General features: G+C 45.8%; 1 long non-coding RNA gene across 1 annotated transcript in view; it reads right to left on the reverse strand.

Annotated features, from left to right (window-relative positions):
* The window catches only part of LOC309346284, a 127081-nt gene that overhangs the window by 70718 nt on the left and 41530 nt on the right, over positions 1–14833 (reverse strand). The gene's annotated exons all lie outside the window — the stretch shown is intronic.

Raw genomic sequence — 14833 nt, forward strand, 5'->3', positions numbered from 1 at the left:
CATTTAAAATTCAGCCTCATTTTAAAAGTAGCCCACGGATCAAAACCATAAGGGGAGGGAAACATAAGGGTCAGACTGAGTCCAAACCAAAGGCCAGGCGGAACAGCTTTGCGGAAAGATATCAAGTCCCACAGGGCCCTGGTCTCTTGTGACAGAGCGTACCACGAAGTCGGGGCCAGTACTGAAAAGGCCCTGGCCCTAGTTGAGACCAATCTAACCACCTTGCGACTTGGGACCTCAAAGGTGTTGTCATTTGTGGACCTTAAGGTCCTCCGCAGGGCATACTGGGAGAGGCGGTCCCGTAGGTACGAGGGTCCTAGGCCGCATAGGGTTTTAAAGGTTAAAACCAGCACCTTAAACCTGATCCTGTACTCCACCGGGAGCCAGTGCAGTTGGTAAAGCACTGGATGAATGTGATCCCACGGCAAGGACCCCGTAAGGAGTCTCACCGCGGCATTCTGCACCCGCTGGAGTTTCTGGGTCAGCTTCAAGGGCAGCCCCACTTAGTACTCAATTATCTGAGGTGCTGCCCCCCCAGCAGAACCTGCCCCCACCCTGAAGAAAGATCAACAACTTTCATTTCCTTAAAAAAAGAAAAAAACCTCTGCGGCCCCCCCCCCAACAAAAATCCTGGCTTGCCCCTGAACCCTGCTCCCAAACACCCCAAAAGGAAAAACATTCCTTTTGAACACAGGGACCGATCCGAACCCGCCTTCTTGCCACGGTTGCAGGATTGCAGAGGGAAGCAACTGCCCCCTGTTATGGAAGGGCAGGGTTGCAACTTCACTGGCATTTGGCAGTAGGGCCCAACCCTCCCTGGCCCTCTTCGCAGAGTTTTGCTGGTTTTGGCCATAGCCAATAGAATTGATGCTTTTGAATTGTGGTGCTGGAGGAGACTCTTGAGAGTCCCATGGACTGCAAGAAGATCAAGCCTCTCCATTCTGAAGGAAATCAGCCCTGGGTGCTCGCTGGAAGGACAGATCCTGAAGCTGGGGCTCCAATACTTTGGCCACCTCGTGAGAAGAGAAGACTCCCTGGAAAAGACCCTGATGTTGGGAAAGATGGAGGGCACAAGGAGAAGGGGACGACAGAGGAGGAGATGGTTGGACAGTGTTCTCGAAACTACCAGCATGAGTTTGACCAAACTGCAGGAGGCAGGGGAAGACAGGAGTGCCTGGCATGCTCTGGGCCAGGGGGTCACGAAGAGTCGGACACGACTAAACAACTTAACAACAACAACAACAACAAATAGATCCTTATCCAAGCGCGGTTTGATATTCTTCTCCCAGTGTTTGCCTAGGCAGGCTCCTCCATCTCCCAGCTCTTGGCCTGACATTTCCTCTGTCTTGAACCTGTTCCTTCTTGCCCTCCTTTAAGTGTTTCAATGCTTCCTTCCTCTCCCTTTATAGCCTGTCTTTCAAGTAGGCAAATGAAAGTCCTGCAGCGTTTTCCAACCTTCCTGCTGCAGAACAAAGAACATTTTCCACACTGTCCGTTCTTAACCCAGAAAACCACTGACTTTGGAACCAAAGTGGGTTGCAAAGGATTCTGGGTAGCATGGTACCCAAGATTATAATAGGTCTGGAAACCGAGCCTTATGAGGAACGGTTGATAATCCTGGGTACCACTTTACCCAGAATCCCTTGCAACCCACCTTGGCTCCAAGGTCGTGGTTTTCTCGAAGCATTTAAAAACTCCATCATGGTTTTAAATGCATAATTAGGGCATGTCATTTTAGGGGGCGAAACTTAATTTTGCAAGTTTCTTAAGTGAGGGTTCTTGAAAATATTGGCTGTGAGGAATTCAAAACTGCTCCTTTTTGTGATTTGACAACATTTAGCTTGGTAAGTCTACATTTGATGAAGAAGTGCATAAACTGCTTTCGGAAACCCAAAGAATCTTAAAATGTCAAATATTAATGGATAACTATTTATTTCTATTCAATTTTACACACATTTTACAGAGCAAAACTATAAAGGGGCAGCTCCAGACAGTGTTTTTTTTCTTGGGGGATACTCAGTGCTGGCACCTTTTTTGTTTCCCTTCTGGTTAAAAGTACTTTTCTTAGCCAAATAGATCATTGCCAGAAACAAAAAACCTTTGATAAATCCAAGCAGCCTGATTGGTACAAATGTGAACTATATTCTCTGCATGCACTCTTAATAGAGATGAAGTTTGTTTCAATCTTTTTCTTCTAGCCTAATGTCTGTCACTTAAAATTATCATTGCCTTTTTATGTAGAAAAGCGATTACCGGTAAACCATCAGTGAATGTCTCAAGCAAAACTACTCTGACCTGGGTGCAACAGTCCCAATGGGCTCTGACTAAAGCAGCGTTTCTCAAACTTAGGTCCCCAGCTGTTTTTTAGACAACAGTTCCCATCATCCCTGACCACTGGTCCTGCTAGCTAGGGATGATGGGAGTTGTAGTCCAAAAACAGCCGAAGGCCCAAGTTTGGGGAAGCCTGGACTGGAAACAAGGGTGACATTCACTCAAAGTGACTCAACAATTAATAATAAACCCTTCGCCCTAAGGCCAGACAGTTAAAGCACAGTGTTAAAAACAGTCTGAAACAACAACCAGGCAGGTCCTAAAAATGTTGTTGCAGGAATTTATGTATAGGTTTTTTGGGGGGGTTGCCCCTCCTGCAGATATCATGCACATGCAGCCCACTACCAAAACCAGCACAATCGCTTTTGTGACTTTTGTGATTTGTCCCCACAAAACACCCTATCACAGTTTCTTCCTCTCTATTCCAAGGGCCTTTGCTGCATGATACCAAATGTAACAATTCACTGATAAATGCATCTATGTACTGGCTCACTTGAAAACTTCAGAAATTCATATAGACATGTGAGCTCAGTTACTCAGCAGCCCCTCTGCCTGGGTGATAATCCCTGGCATCCCGATACCTGAGTGCCAGACAGGTAGCCATTCCAGAAAGAACAAACCCAGATGAAGACAAAAGGGTAGGATTAACTTGGCTGGGAAACAGGGAAATGTAAATATCTCTTTTGCTTCACTTGATGGGTGTTTGGTGGAGGGCAAGGAGAACCATGGGGCAGGGTCCAGGATGCTCAGATTATGGCCACCAGACCTCCCCTTTCATGATGCAACCATGATGTAACCGTGATATAGTTTGGGGGGGTGTAACATGGGGATTAGCAGCTAATAAAAGTTTGGGTTCTCTTTTGTTTGGGGCTTCCATCTTGTTCCACCTGGTGGCAGGTGGGAGTCCTGTCGCGACAGTCTTCAATCAAGACCAAGCCTACTGGCTGCTGTTTTGCTCTGGTATTCCTGGCTGGTGTCCTTGTTTTTTGTCCAAGGGAGCCCTCAGATTTCTCCGTTAACAATGTACAACCCAAGTGTCAAAGGCCAGGTTAGAGGAGTGCGCCTTCAGCATTTGTCAAAAGCTGTACGTACTACGATGATGCCAGACTCATCTCCGTGGGTTCCAACATTTGGACAGTGTTTCTCAACCACAGGTCCCCAGCCCAGTAGATGGCAGTCTGGAGAGTGTTTTGGCAGCTACAATTGGATCCGTTCAGAAAAGTACAGCATAGTACAGCATTTTGAGGAAAAATACATTTATGGAAAGATACATTTCAGTAAGGACACATTCAGCAATACAGATACATTCATGGAAAAATACATTTCAGTAAAGATACATTCATGGAAAAATACATTTCACTGAGGATACATTCAGAAATACAATTTTAAAGTCACCGAGAAAGGCACAGCAAAACGACACATTAGATACTGTACTGCGAAACAATACATTCTCAAATGATGCATTCTCCAAGACACAATTTACATTCTTGTGGGGTTCTAAGGCAGAATACTATAACTTGATATTTTCCTTTCCCCCCCTCTCTGACCCTGGCTCTCTTATGACGGGGGGGGGGGGGCAAAGAATGGAAGGGGGCATATTTGGGGGGGGGAAGGGTTTTTAATCATCATATTCAGCCCAGTATTCCAGGGTATAGGTTAAAGAGGGCAAGGGCAGAGCTGGGATGGGGGCAAAAAAGGGTCTCTTACAGGGAGGGCGCAGGGGCCAAGGGGGCATATAATGGGAACCTTTCAGGGAGGGAAGGGGCATATTCAGGGAGGGATTAAGGGGGCTATATTTAGGGAGAGTTTCAGGGGTGGAGGGGACATATTCTGGGAGGGTATCAGGGGCAAGGGGCCATATTTTGGGAAAGTTTCAGGGGGAAAGTGCATATTTAGGGAGCATTTCGGGGGCAGGGGGGCTGAAATATATTACTCAGTACATAACTGTTATGGAAATTACAGGGGTAGCACATCTTTAAAGTTAAATATTACAAATATTATGCCTGAATATATCATCCCAACTTGACAGCTCAGGGAAGTCACCTAGCTTTAAAAATAATATAAAATCATCTCCTTTCCCAGTTCCCCCCATTCCAAAGCTATTTTCCCCTTGCAAAAGGACTCCAGGAAGTTCTCGGAGGTGACAATTGCTGGGCTCATTGTTAGCCAAAGGAAGCCAAATCTCATCACCTGACTCGCCTCAGGCTCCAGACATGCAAAGGAACTTCTATTGTACTTTTGGGTGGTGGGTACTTAAGACATATTTGTCTATGCTCATCTTATACCTGAGTCTTGCCCTGTCATGTCTGCTTATGCTAATCTTGTACCAAGGACTTGTCTGGACATGTTTGCCAAGGTTAACCCCTCCCCTTCGAACTGTATTCTGGGATGTGGTGGGAAAGTTTTAAAAGTCTTTGTCACCCCATCCTCGGGGTTCAAATTTGCTCTTTGAACCTATTGCGCAATAAACTTTGGTCTACAGCTATTTGCTCTGGTTAGCTGGACTCCTTCCTTTATTCTGCAGGGACCCACGGGCTCTGCCCGACGAGCTGGGTGACTGAGCAGCCTCACACCTAGATTTTTCCTTAACATAACAGGGGCATATTCCAGAGTGGGCTGAAGGGAGAGGGAGCATAAGAATGGAACAATTTCTGAGGGGGACTCGCGGGGGAGGGGGATATTTTTGGGGGAGAGCAGAAGGGAGGCGGATACAGTGTGGATCGAGGGAGAGGGGGACAAGGAGGAAGAAGGCAGGTTTTAGGGTGGGGTCAGAAGGGTAATGGTGGGTTTAAGTGGGAGAGAGGGCTTATTATAAGGGGCGGTCGTCAGGGGGGAGCAGAGGGGTTCTTGAGAAGGGCTGAGGGTGGAAACTTGTGGGGTATGAATTATGGGTTTTTGCCGGGTGGGAAGAAATATTTTTGGGATGTGGGGGACAGGAACCCAAGAGATGGGGCAGGCAGGTGGTTTGGGGGATCGTGGAGGGATGTTTTGGGTTTGGGGGATAGGGATAAGCGGAGCCTGGAGAAAGAGGGTGCTGACAGGTCCCGGCCATGCACTTCGCTCCTTGGTGCAATCTCCTGTGTAGAGCAGAAGGAACAAAGAAAAAAACAAACACCTTTTGAGTATTTCTGTGGCTAAAATCTCTGGAGCTAGAAGCATGCCTGGATCCTAACTTTGCCTATGTCTATTTCCTGCTTCCCAAATCCACCCCTGACACTCTCCTGGCATTTTATTTTTGTTATCTATACCCTGCCCATCTGGCTGGGTTTCCATGGACGGCTGTCTGCCAGCTCCATCTGGTACGCAGGCTAAAACCCTACCTGCCCTCGGACTGTCTCACCAGAGTGGTGCATGCTCTGGTTATCTCCCGCTTGGACTACTACGTGGGGCTACCTTTGAAGGTGACCTGGAAACTACAACTAATCCAGAATGCGGCAGCTAGACAGGTGACTGGGGGCGGCCGCCGAGACCACATAACACCGGTCCTGAGAGACCTGCATTGCCTCACAGTACGTTTCAGAGCACAATTCAAAGTGTTGGTGCTGACCTTTAAAGCCCTAAACGGCCTTGGCCCTGTATACCTGAAGGAGCGTCTCCAACCCCATCACTCAGCCCGGACACTGAGATCCAGCACCGAGGGCCTTCTGGCAGTTCCCTCATTGCAAGAAGTGAGGTTACAGGGAACCAGGCAGAGGGCCTTCTCGGTAGTGGCGCCTGCCCTGTGGAACACTCTCCCTTCAGATGTGAAGGAAATAAGCAGCTATCCTATCTTTAAAAGAGATCTGAAGGCAGCCCTGTTCAGGGAAGTTTTTAATATTTAGTGTTGTATTGTTTTTAACACTTGACTGGGAGCCGCCCAGAGTGGCTGGGGAAACTCAGCCAGATGGGCGGAGTATAAATAACATATTATTATTATTATTATTATTATTATTATTATTATTATTATTCCCCAGCCTCCTTTCTGCCTTGGCTGCTGGTGGGGTAGGAAAAGCAGCAGAACCTCCTGCTGCCTCTCCAGAGAGGACCCCCACTTCTTCAAACATCCCCCTCTGTGGCCTGCGGACTATTGAGCCGTACGCCACTAATCCGCTGCCACCAACCAGGTCCTCCCCGGTAAAATCACTTCAGCCTCAGTTAGCTTCCCAATTAATAAAGAAGAGTGTATTTAATTTCAGACACAAACAAACTTTTCCGGCATTCCAAACGTTGTTACTCTTTCTTAGTCTTATTTTCCCCTCTCTATCTCTTCTACCTCCCCTCACTCAAGAACCCACTGCCCTAACTGTCTCTCAATTACCAACTGCTTCTCCAACTGCCTTTCCCAACCAGCCAACCCACTACAACCAACCAACTGCCCACCATCAACTGAAACAAACCTTGGGCTAAGCCCTTTTATACACAGGTAGGCTCCGCCTCCGGCTTTCCTATTGGTCTATATTTTTAACCCTATCTCTCCCCCCCTGTTCAAACATTTTCTAAATGAACGGGCAAACGCCACAGGTGTCAATAAACCCCAAGCACCTGGTTTGTTGTACAGGGCAAATCTCTTAGGAACATCATTTTTCTAGGGAAACTACAGGTGATGTGTTTCTATGGAAACCAGTAACCTCTCTCCCCTCCCTGTACCACTCAGGATCAACTCACCTGCAGCCCAAGGCCTCCCCACAAGGCGACTCCTTTTCTTGGGGGCTCTGCCCCCTGGATGGTCTCAAACTGGAAGAAGACAAAAGAAGAGATGTTGGTTGGCTAAAAAAAACCTGTGTCTGTCAGAGCTGGTGGCCTGGAGGCACCATAGTGGCCACAGAGGAATGGGCAGCCCAAGAGTAGGTCAGAGTCAGCAGTTTTCCAATTTATTTCGTTTATTTCCCTCACCCAGGAAGTGCGCTAAAGCACACCGACAAATGTCATTTTTCCACGCACAGTTTTAATCTGAGGGAGGAAAAGAAAGCACCGGAAATAGTTAGGAGCGCAGGTGGAAAAGAAAGGGAAACAATGGCTAATTCTCAGCAGGTGCTTCGTAGATTAAAGTCATTGTGCATCTTTTTAAAAACTGCTTGTGCAGTTTTCTGGTTTTGTACAAATTCAAGGGCTCAAAATAAAATAGTAATACATAATGTGGCGATGCTCCATTTAGGAGCATGGAACTAGTTAGTAGCACGACTGGAAAAGAAATGGAAGCTGTGGTGGCTGCGGAAAGGGGAGCAGCATAAAGTGGCAGTGGGATATAAGCTCCGCCCAATGGGATATAAGCTCCGCCCAATGGGATAAAAGCTCCGCCCAATGGGATATAAGCTCCGCCCAAGGTACGACTGATAACAGCAAAAATCGGGGTGTGGGAGGAGACATAACATCTTACAAGGACAGGAAGAAACACAACAGACAGAATAATTGCTACACCAGGGAAGAACAAGGATATAGTTGGAGTTCCTCACTTGCAGTATTATAAATCATGAAATGTGTCAACACACAAATAGACCTTATTAATATTGCAGTTGTAAGGGATTATTACTATGACCAGAATGTAAGTGAAACGATTAAGATTTTGGAATATGGAAATAAAGAAAACCATCAAAATATCAAATCAAGCACATGGGGCCCCACTTTATCTAAATTATATAATTGGATATTTGAATGATTGGTATTAAAGGTAAAGGTAAAGGGACCCCTGACCATTAGGTCCAGTCGTGACTGACTCTAGGGTTGCGGTGCTCATCTCGCTTTACTGGCCGAGGGAGCCAGTGTTTGTCCACAGACAGCTTCCGGGTCATGTGGCCAGCATGACTAAGCCGCTTCTGGCAAACCAGAGCAGCGCACGGAAACACTGTTTACCCTCCCGCCGGAGCAGTACCTATTTATCTACTTGCACTTTGACGTGTTTTCAAACTGCTAGGTTGGCAGGAGAAGGGACCGAGCAACGGGAGCTCACCCTGTCGCAGGGATTCGAACCACCGACCTTCAGATCAGCAAGCCCTAGGCTCTGTGGTTTAACCCACAGGGCAACCCGCGTCCCTGATTGGTATTAATAATTGTATTATATATTGGTATTGTTATCATGAGACTATTATTGGTCTGCAAATGAAAACGACTTAAAAAAATTATTTTTAAAAAATCTCCAATGAAAATAGGGACATCCTACCATACCATTCAACATGTGAAAACCATTCTCCAGTGAAAACAGGGACATCCTAGGGAAAAGTAGGACATTTAGAGATCAAATAAGAAACCAGGACAGCTTCTCTAAATCAGGGATGTCCTTGGAAAACAGGGACACTTGGTGGGGGGGGGGTCTGCAGCCGCTGTGTCCAGTTGTTTAAACTTGTTAATGTTTGTGTGGTGTATTATGATTTACTGTTTATTTTGTTGTACAGCACCTTGATTTTATTGTATGAGAAAGCAGTCTAAAACCATTTTTAACAAATAAATAGCAGCTAATACAAAAAAAGAGAATACAACAACAGATAAAAAATAAATAAAAAATAAAAATACATTCACTTAAAAATGAAAAAAAAAACTTTTGTAACTTTTAAACTCTGAATAAATATTACAAATAAATAAATAAATAAATAGCAGCTAATAATGAAAGTACAATGAAGCTATTCTCTCACCAGAGGAGCCACGGGGGGCAGTGTTGTCTTCGGTGCCCGCTGGCCAAACATTATCGCCTGCAAAGGACCACAAAGAGGGAAGGTGTTGTGAGATTGGCTTCATTATTATCAAATAATGGAGGCTTACAATTTGGACAAAAAAATTGGCTTCCAGGTGGAAAAATCAAAATTGGAAACAGAACTGTTAGATCCCAAAATCAAGAACATGTCAAGAATGTATAACTTACTGTTGAAATGGAACACTCAGGATGAAACAGTGAAATCTGCTATGATCAAATGGGCACAAGATCTTGGACATAACATTATGATGGTTGACTGGGAACAGTTATGGACCACAGGTATGAAATTTACAGCATGTAATGCCTTAAGAGAGAATTTAATGAAAATGATCTACAGGTGGTACATGACACCAGTCAAGCTTGCAAAAATTTATCATTTGCCCGATAATAAATGTTGGAAATGTAAAGAGATGGAAGGTACATTCTTTCACCTTTGGTGGACGTGCCCAAGGATTAAGACTTTCTGGGAGATGATCTATAATGAAATGAAAAAGGTATTTAAATATACCTTCCTGAAGAAACCAGAGGCCTTTCTCCTGGGCATGGTCGGCCAATTGGTGCCAAAGAAGGATAGAACTTTCTTTATGTATGCTACAACAGCAGCAAGAATACTTATCGCAAAGTACTGGAAGACACAAGATCTACCCACCCGGGAAGAATGGCAGATGAAGGTGATGGACTACATGGAACTGGCGGAAATGACTGGCAGAATCCGAGACCATGGAGAAGAATCGGTAGAAGAAGATTGGAAGAAATTTAAAGTTTATTGACAGAAACATTGTAAAATTAAGGAATGTTAGAAGGATGCTGGAATGAAGTTATATGGTTTTAGCAGAAATGTTATAAAGGACTAAGTAAAAATGGATTGTTAATTGGTGAAAGAAGAGAATGTAAAATTACAGTATATTAAGATAAATTATTAGGATAAAAACAAAGATGGAAAGGATTTGCTGAAATATCTAACTGAACTAGAATACAAAAAAGGGAGGTGTGAGGAGGTCAAGGAAACAAGCAAATGAAAAAAAGTTATGGGAAGGTTTGATTTGTTTTTTCTTCTTAATTGTTTGTATTTTTCTGTTTTTTTTGTTTTGTTTTTTTGTCTGTTTTTATCTATTGTGATGTATTGTGTTGTTTTTTCTTGCTTAATTTGGTGTTTTCTTTTTGTAACCTTTAAAACTGGAATAAATATTATTTAAAAAAAAAACAAAGAGGGAAGGTGTAGGTAGCAGGAGAAAAAGTGATAAACTTGCCATGGAAGGCAGGATCTAGAGCCAAAGGATGCAAGAAAAGAGCTAAGTCCTTCCTTAGCATTGGGGGGGGGGGGAGAGGGAGACAGGGTCAGTGCCTGGAACCTCCTTGGGGGAGAAACGCACATTCAGCCATGATTATTCTTTTGGCTCTCTTTTCTTTTCATATCTCCCCAATGTTGAAATTAATAATAATAATAATTTAGTATTTATACCCCACCCATCTGGCTATGTTTCCCCAGCCACTCTGGGCGGCTTCCAACAGAACACTAAAATACAATAACCTAGTAAACATTAAAAGCTTCCCTAAAGAGGGCTGCCTTCAGATGTCTTCTAAAAGTCTGGTAGTTGTTCTTCTCTTTGACATCTGGTGGGAGGGCGTTCCACAGGGCGGGTGCCACCACCGAGAAGGCCCTCTGCCTGGTTCCCTGTAACTGGCCTTCTCGCAGTGAGGGAACCACCAGAAGGGCTGCCATCAGGTGCCACCAGAAGGGCTGCCATCAGGTGTCTTCTAAAAGTTTGGTAGTTATTTTTCTCTAATAATAATTTATTATTAATACTGTATGCTCTCTGGAGCAGGGACATGCCTCTCTCAGACATGTCCAGGATCCCAGTGACAGAATTAGCGTCCATGGGGAAATAATAAAAAAAAATGTCTGGGATTTTTAAAACTTTCCCCAGAAAAGCACAACAACTTTTGTGTCCTGATTTTTACTTCTTGAAGTATGGCGACCCTAGATGATATACCCGCTGGGATGTCACTGACAAAAAGGACTATGGGCTTCCTAGCCCTGCTGGCGGCACCAATTTCTCAGCACACCCCAGAGTGAGTGTGGAAAGTTAAAAATGATGGCTCCAAACTCCCCAACACTCCAGGACTGAGGGGCAAAATAATGTCACAAGTGGGGACCCTAGTAGCTGCCTAAGGATGCTATGTGCTACCAGGTTTGTGAGTTCGTGGAGATGAAGGAGAGGAAGGGACCTGAGGAGAAGGATCAGGAGATAAAGAGATAAAGGCAGGGAGAGATGGGCTAGCCCTTCCTCAAATGCTAATTCTGGGGTGATGTATTTATGAGGCATACCATCGTCCTAGGGACGTGGGTGGCGCTGTGGGTTAAACCACAGAGCCTAGGACTTGCCGATCAGAAGGTCGGTGGTTTGAATCCCTGTGAAGGGGTGAGCTCCCGTCGCTCGGTCCCTGCTCCTGCCAACCTAGCAGTTCAAAAGCACATCAAAGTGCAAGTAGATAAATAGGTACCGCTCCGGCGGGAAGGTAAACAGCATTTCCGTGCGCTGCTCTGGTTCGCCAGAAGCGGCTTAGTCATGCTGGCCACATGACCTGGAAGATGTACGCCAGCTCCCTCGGCCAATAAAGCGAGATGAGTGCCGCAACCCCAGAGTTGGCCACGACTGGACCTAATGGTCAGGGCTCCCTTTACCTTACCATCATCCTAGTTCTCCTGAACCTGCTTTGGCTGAAGCTGCTTCTACTGAACCCGCTTCGTCTCAACTGCCATAACTGCTTTGCTTCTGAAGCATCACGTTTGAATTCTCTGGTGTCTCCAGGGACACCGGAACCCAGGCGTTGTGGCACAAACGGCTGCAAATCCCAGGCAACCAAACGAGGATCCTCCAATTTGTGGGTCAAAGTAAACCTCCCCAGAGGTCTGCTTAACTTTGGCCCGCAAGGCCGTTTTCCCACCATTGCACTCACCTGGTCCATGGGAGAGGATGAACTGGGCAGGAGTTTTGGATCCATATTCAGTTAGCTGCAAAGACTCAGTATCCGGACACTGTGTGCTTTCTCCCAACTTCCACTGATTCCCTCATAGATTTGGGGGCAGCACTCCACTGGTTTCTCTTCCTCGGCCTTCATTGCTTCATTGGCTGGAATGTCAATTTGCTCAGAGCTCCCCCACTCCACCCCCTTTTAAATCCTCCCCCCCCCCGGATGCGAAAGGACAATAAGGGGGGGGGGCTATCTCAGCAAGAAAGGGATGTGGGTGGCACTGTGGGGTAAACCACAGAGCCTAGGACTTGCCAATCAGAAGGTCGGTGGTTCGAATCCCCGTGACAGGGTGAGCTCCCGTTGCTCGGTCCCTGCTCCTGCCAACCTAGCAGTTCGAAAGCACATCAAAGTGCAAGTAGATAAATAGGTACCGCTCTGGCGGGAAGGTAAACGGCGTTTCTGTGCGCTGCTCTGGTTCGCCAGAAGCAGTTTAGTCATGCTGGCCACATGACCCGGAAGCTGTACGCCGGCTCCCTCGGCCTATAAAGCGAGATGAGCGCCGCAACCCCAGAGTCGGTCACTACTGGACCTAATGGTCAGGGGTAACCCTTTACCTTTACCTTATCTCAGCAAGAAGTCCCATTCCTTTCAAAGGGAAGCAAAACAACCATCCCAGTTCCAAGGCTTTCGGTGCATACTGGTGGAACCAAAGACCTTTGCCTTCCACCCCTGGCAATCCCCCAGAATAATAATAATAATAATAATAATAATAATAATAATACTACTACAGTGGTACCTCAGGTTACATACGCTTCAGGTTACAGACTCCGTTAACCAAGAAATAGTGCCTCAGGTTAAGAACTTTGCTTCAGGATGAGAACAGAAATCGTGCTCCGGCGGCGCGGCGGCAGCAGGAGGCCCCATTAGCTAAAGTGATGTTTCAGGTTAAGAATGGACCTCCGGAACGAATTAAGTACTTAAACCGAGGTACCACTGTAATTTATTATTTATACCCCGCACATCTGGCTGGGCTTCCATATTTGGCTTCCAACCAAATATTAAAATACAGTAATACATCAAACATTAAAAGCTTCCTTAAACAGGGCTGCCTTCAGATGTCTTCTAAAAGTTTGGTAGTTGTGGTTCTCTTTGACATCTGGTGGGAGGGCGTTCCACAGGGCGGGCGCCACTACCAAGAAGGCCCTCTGCCTGGTTCCCTGTAACTTGGCTTCTTGCAGCGAGGGAACTGCCAAGAAGGCACTCAGAGCTGGACCTCAGTGTCCGGGCAGAACGATGGGGCTGGAGACGCTCCTTCAGGTATACAGGACTGAGGCCATGGTTCCTTTATGCCCTCCCTGCTAGCAGGGCAGCCAGAGCAGTTGCCCCTCTTTGCAGGTGAACGTCCCTCTCCTGATAGGCCAGATGCTACCTATTTTAAGGCCCGCCCTATTCTTCTGACTGTAAACTGTTCTAACTTATTTCAAGGTTGCAGTTTTATATTGTTGTAACCTCCCCTCGGACCGCGTGGTGAAGGAAATAAATTTCACAAAGTTTGCCAAAATAGACAAGTCAAAATCCAATCTTGGAAATGTAAGGAGGTGGAGGCTACTGTGATGCACTCATGGTGGGGCTGTGGAAGAGTTAAAAATTTGGGGAGTTGCATTCATGAGGAATTTAAAAAGATGCTCAAAATCTCTACAGTGGTGCCTCGCAAGACGAATGCCTCGCAAGACGAAAAACCTGCTAGACGAAAGGGTTTTCCGTTTTTCGATGCGCTTCGCAAGATGAATTTCCCTATGGGCTTGCTTCGCAAGACGAAAACGTCTTGCGAGTTTTCCCCCTTTCCCCCCCTTTTTCTAAGCTGCTAAGCCGCTAATAGCCGCTAAGCCGCTAATAGCGCTGATCCGCTAATAGGGTTGCTTCACAAGACGAAAAAACCGCTAGACGAAGAGAAGAGACTCGCGGAATGGATTATTTTCATCTTGCGAGGCACCACTGTATAGGAAAAAAAACCAGAGGCTTATTTATTGAGTATACCGGGCAAGGATATACCACAAGACAGGAGAACACTATTTTTATACGCTACTGCCGCAGCAAGGCTCCTACTGGAAAGGAAATCACATCCTCACAAAAAAAGATTGGATAAACAAATTAAAAGAATTTGTTGAAATGGCAAAACTAACCGCAGCAGTAAGATATCAAACAAACCAGAATTTAAGGCAACGATGGAAATGGTTTGAACACTCTATGAGCAAACAATGCTCCAAAAACATGCTGCTCTGTTTAGATTAAGTTTGTAAAGTTGATTTAGAAAATAATAATAGTAAAACAAGATGTCTAAGGATCAGAGATAAAAATTGCAGTGTGAATAACAAAATTACAGGCTATGTGAAGACGAGCACTGGTGGAGGGAAGTCACACGGGTGTAGGTAATTTTAATTTTTTGTCTGTTTAAGTAGGTTGTTCAATGTTTCTATTATTTTTTTCTTGGTATGTAGTGTTTGTGTGTTCATGTTTGTTTGTATGTAAATAAATGTTTAAAAACAACAACTATGGGTCCCCGGTTCTCGTTTGACTACAACTCCCATCACCCCTGACCACTGGTCCTGCTTGCTAGGGATGATGGGAGTTGTAGTCCAACAACAGCTAGGGGCCAAAGTTTGAGAATCCCTGATTTAGGGGCTGCTGCAGAGAAGGCCCTCTCCCAACCTGCCCCACTGAGCTTCAGAGAGTGAGGAACCCTCCTCTGCTGATCTTAACACACCAGAGCACACCTGTGGGGAGGGAGGCCATCTTCCAGATATTTGGGGCCTGTAATGGTTCTAGGGGGTTGCTCATGCGTAAGTTGCTGCCACTCTTGGC

The sequence above is a fragment of the Podarcis erhardii genome (assembly GCF_964252035.2).
Source record: "Podarcis erhardii genome assembly, chromosome: 7".
Classification (NCBI taxonomy): domain Eukaryota; kingdom Metazoa; phylum Chordata; class Lepidosauria; order Squamata; family Lacertidae; genus Podarcis; species Podarcis erhardii.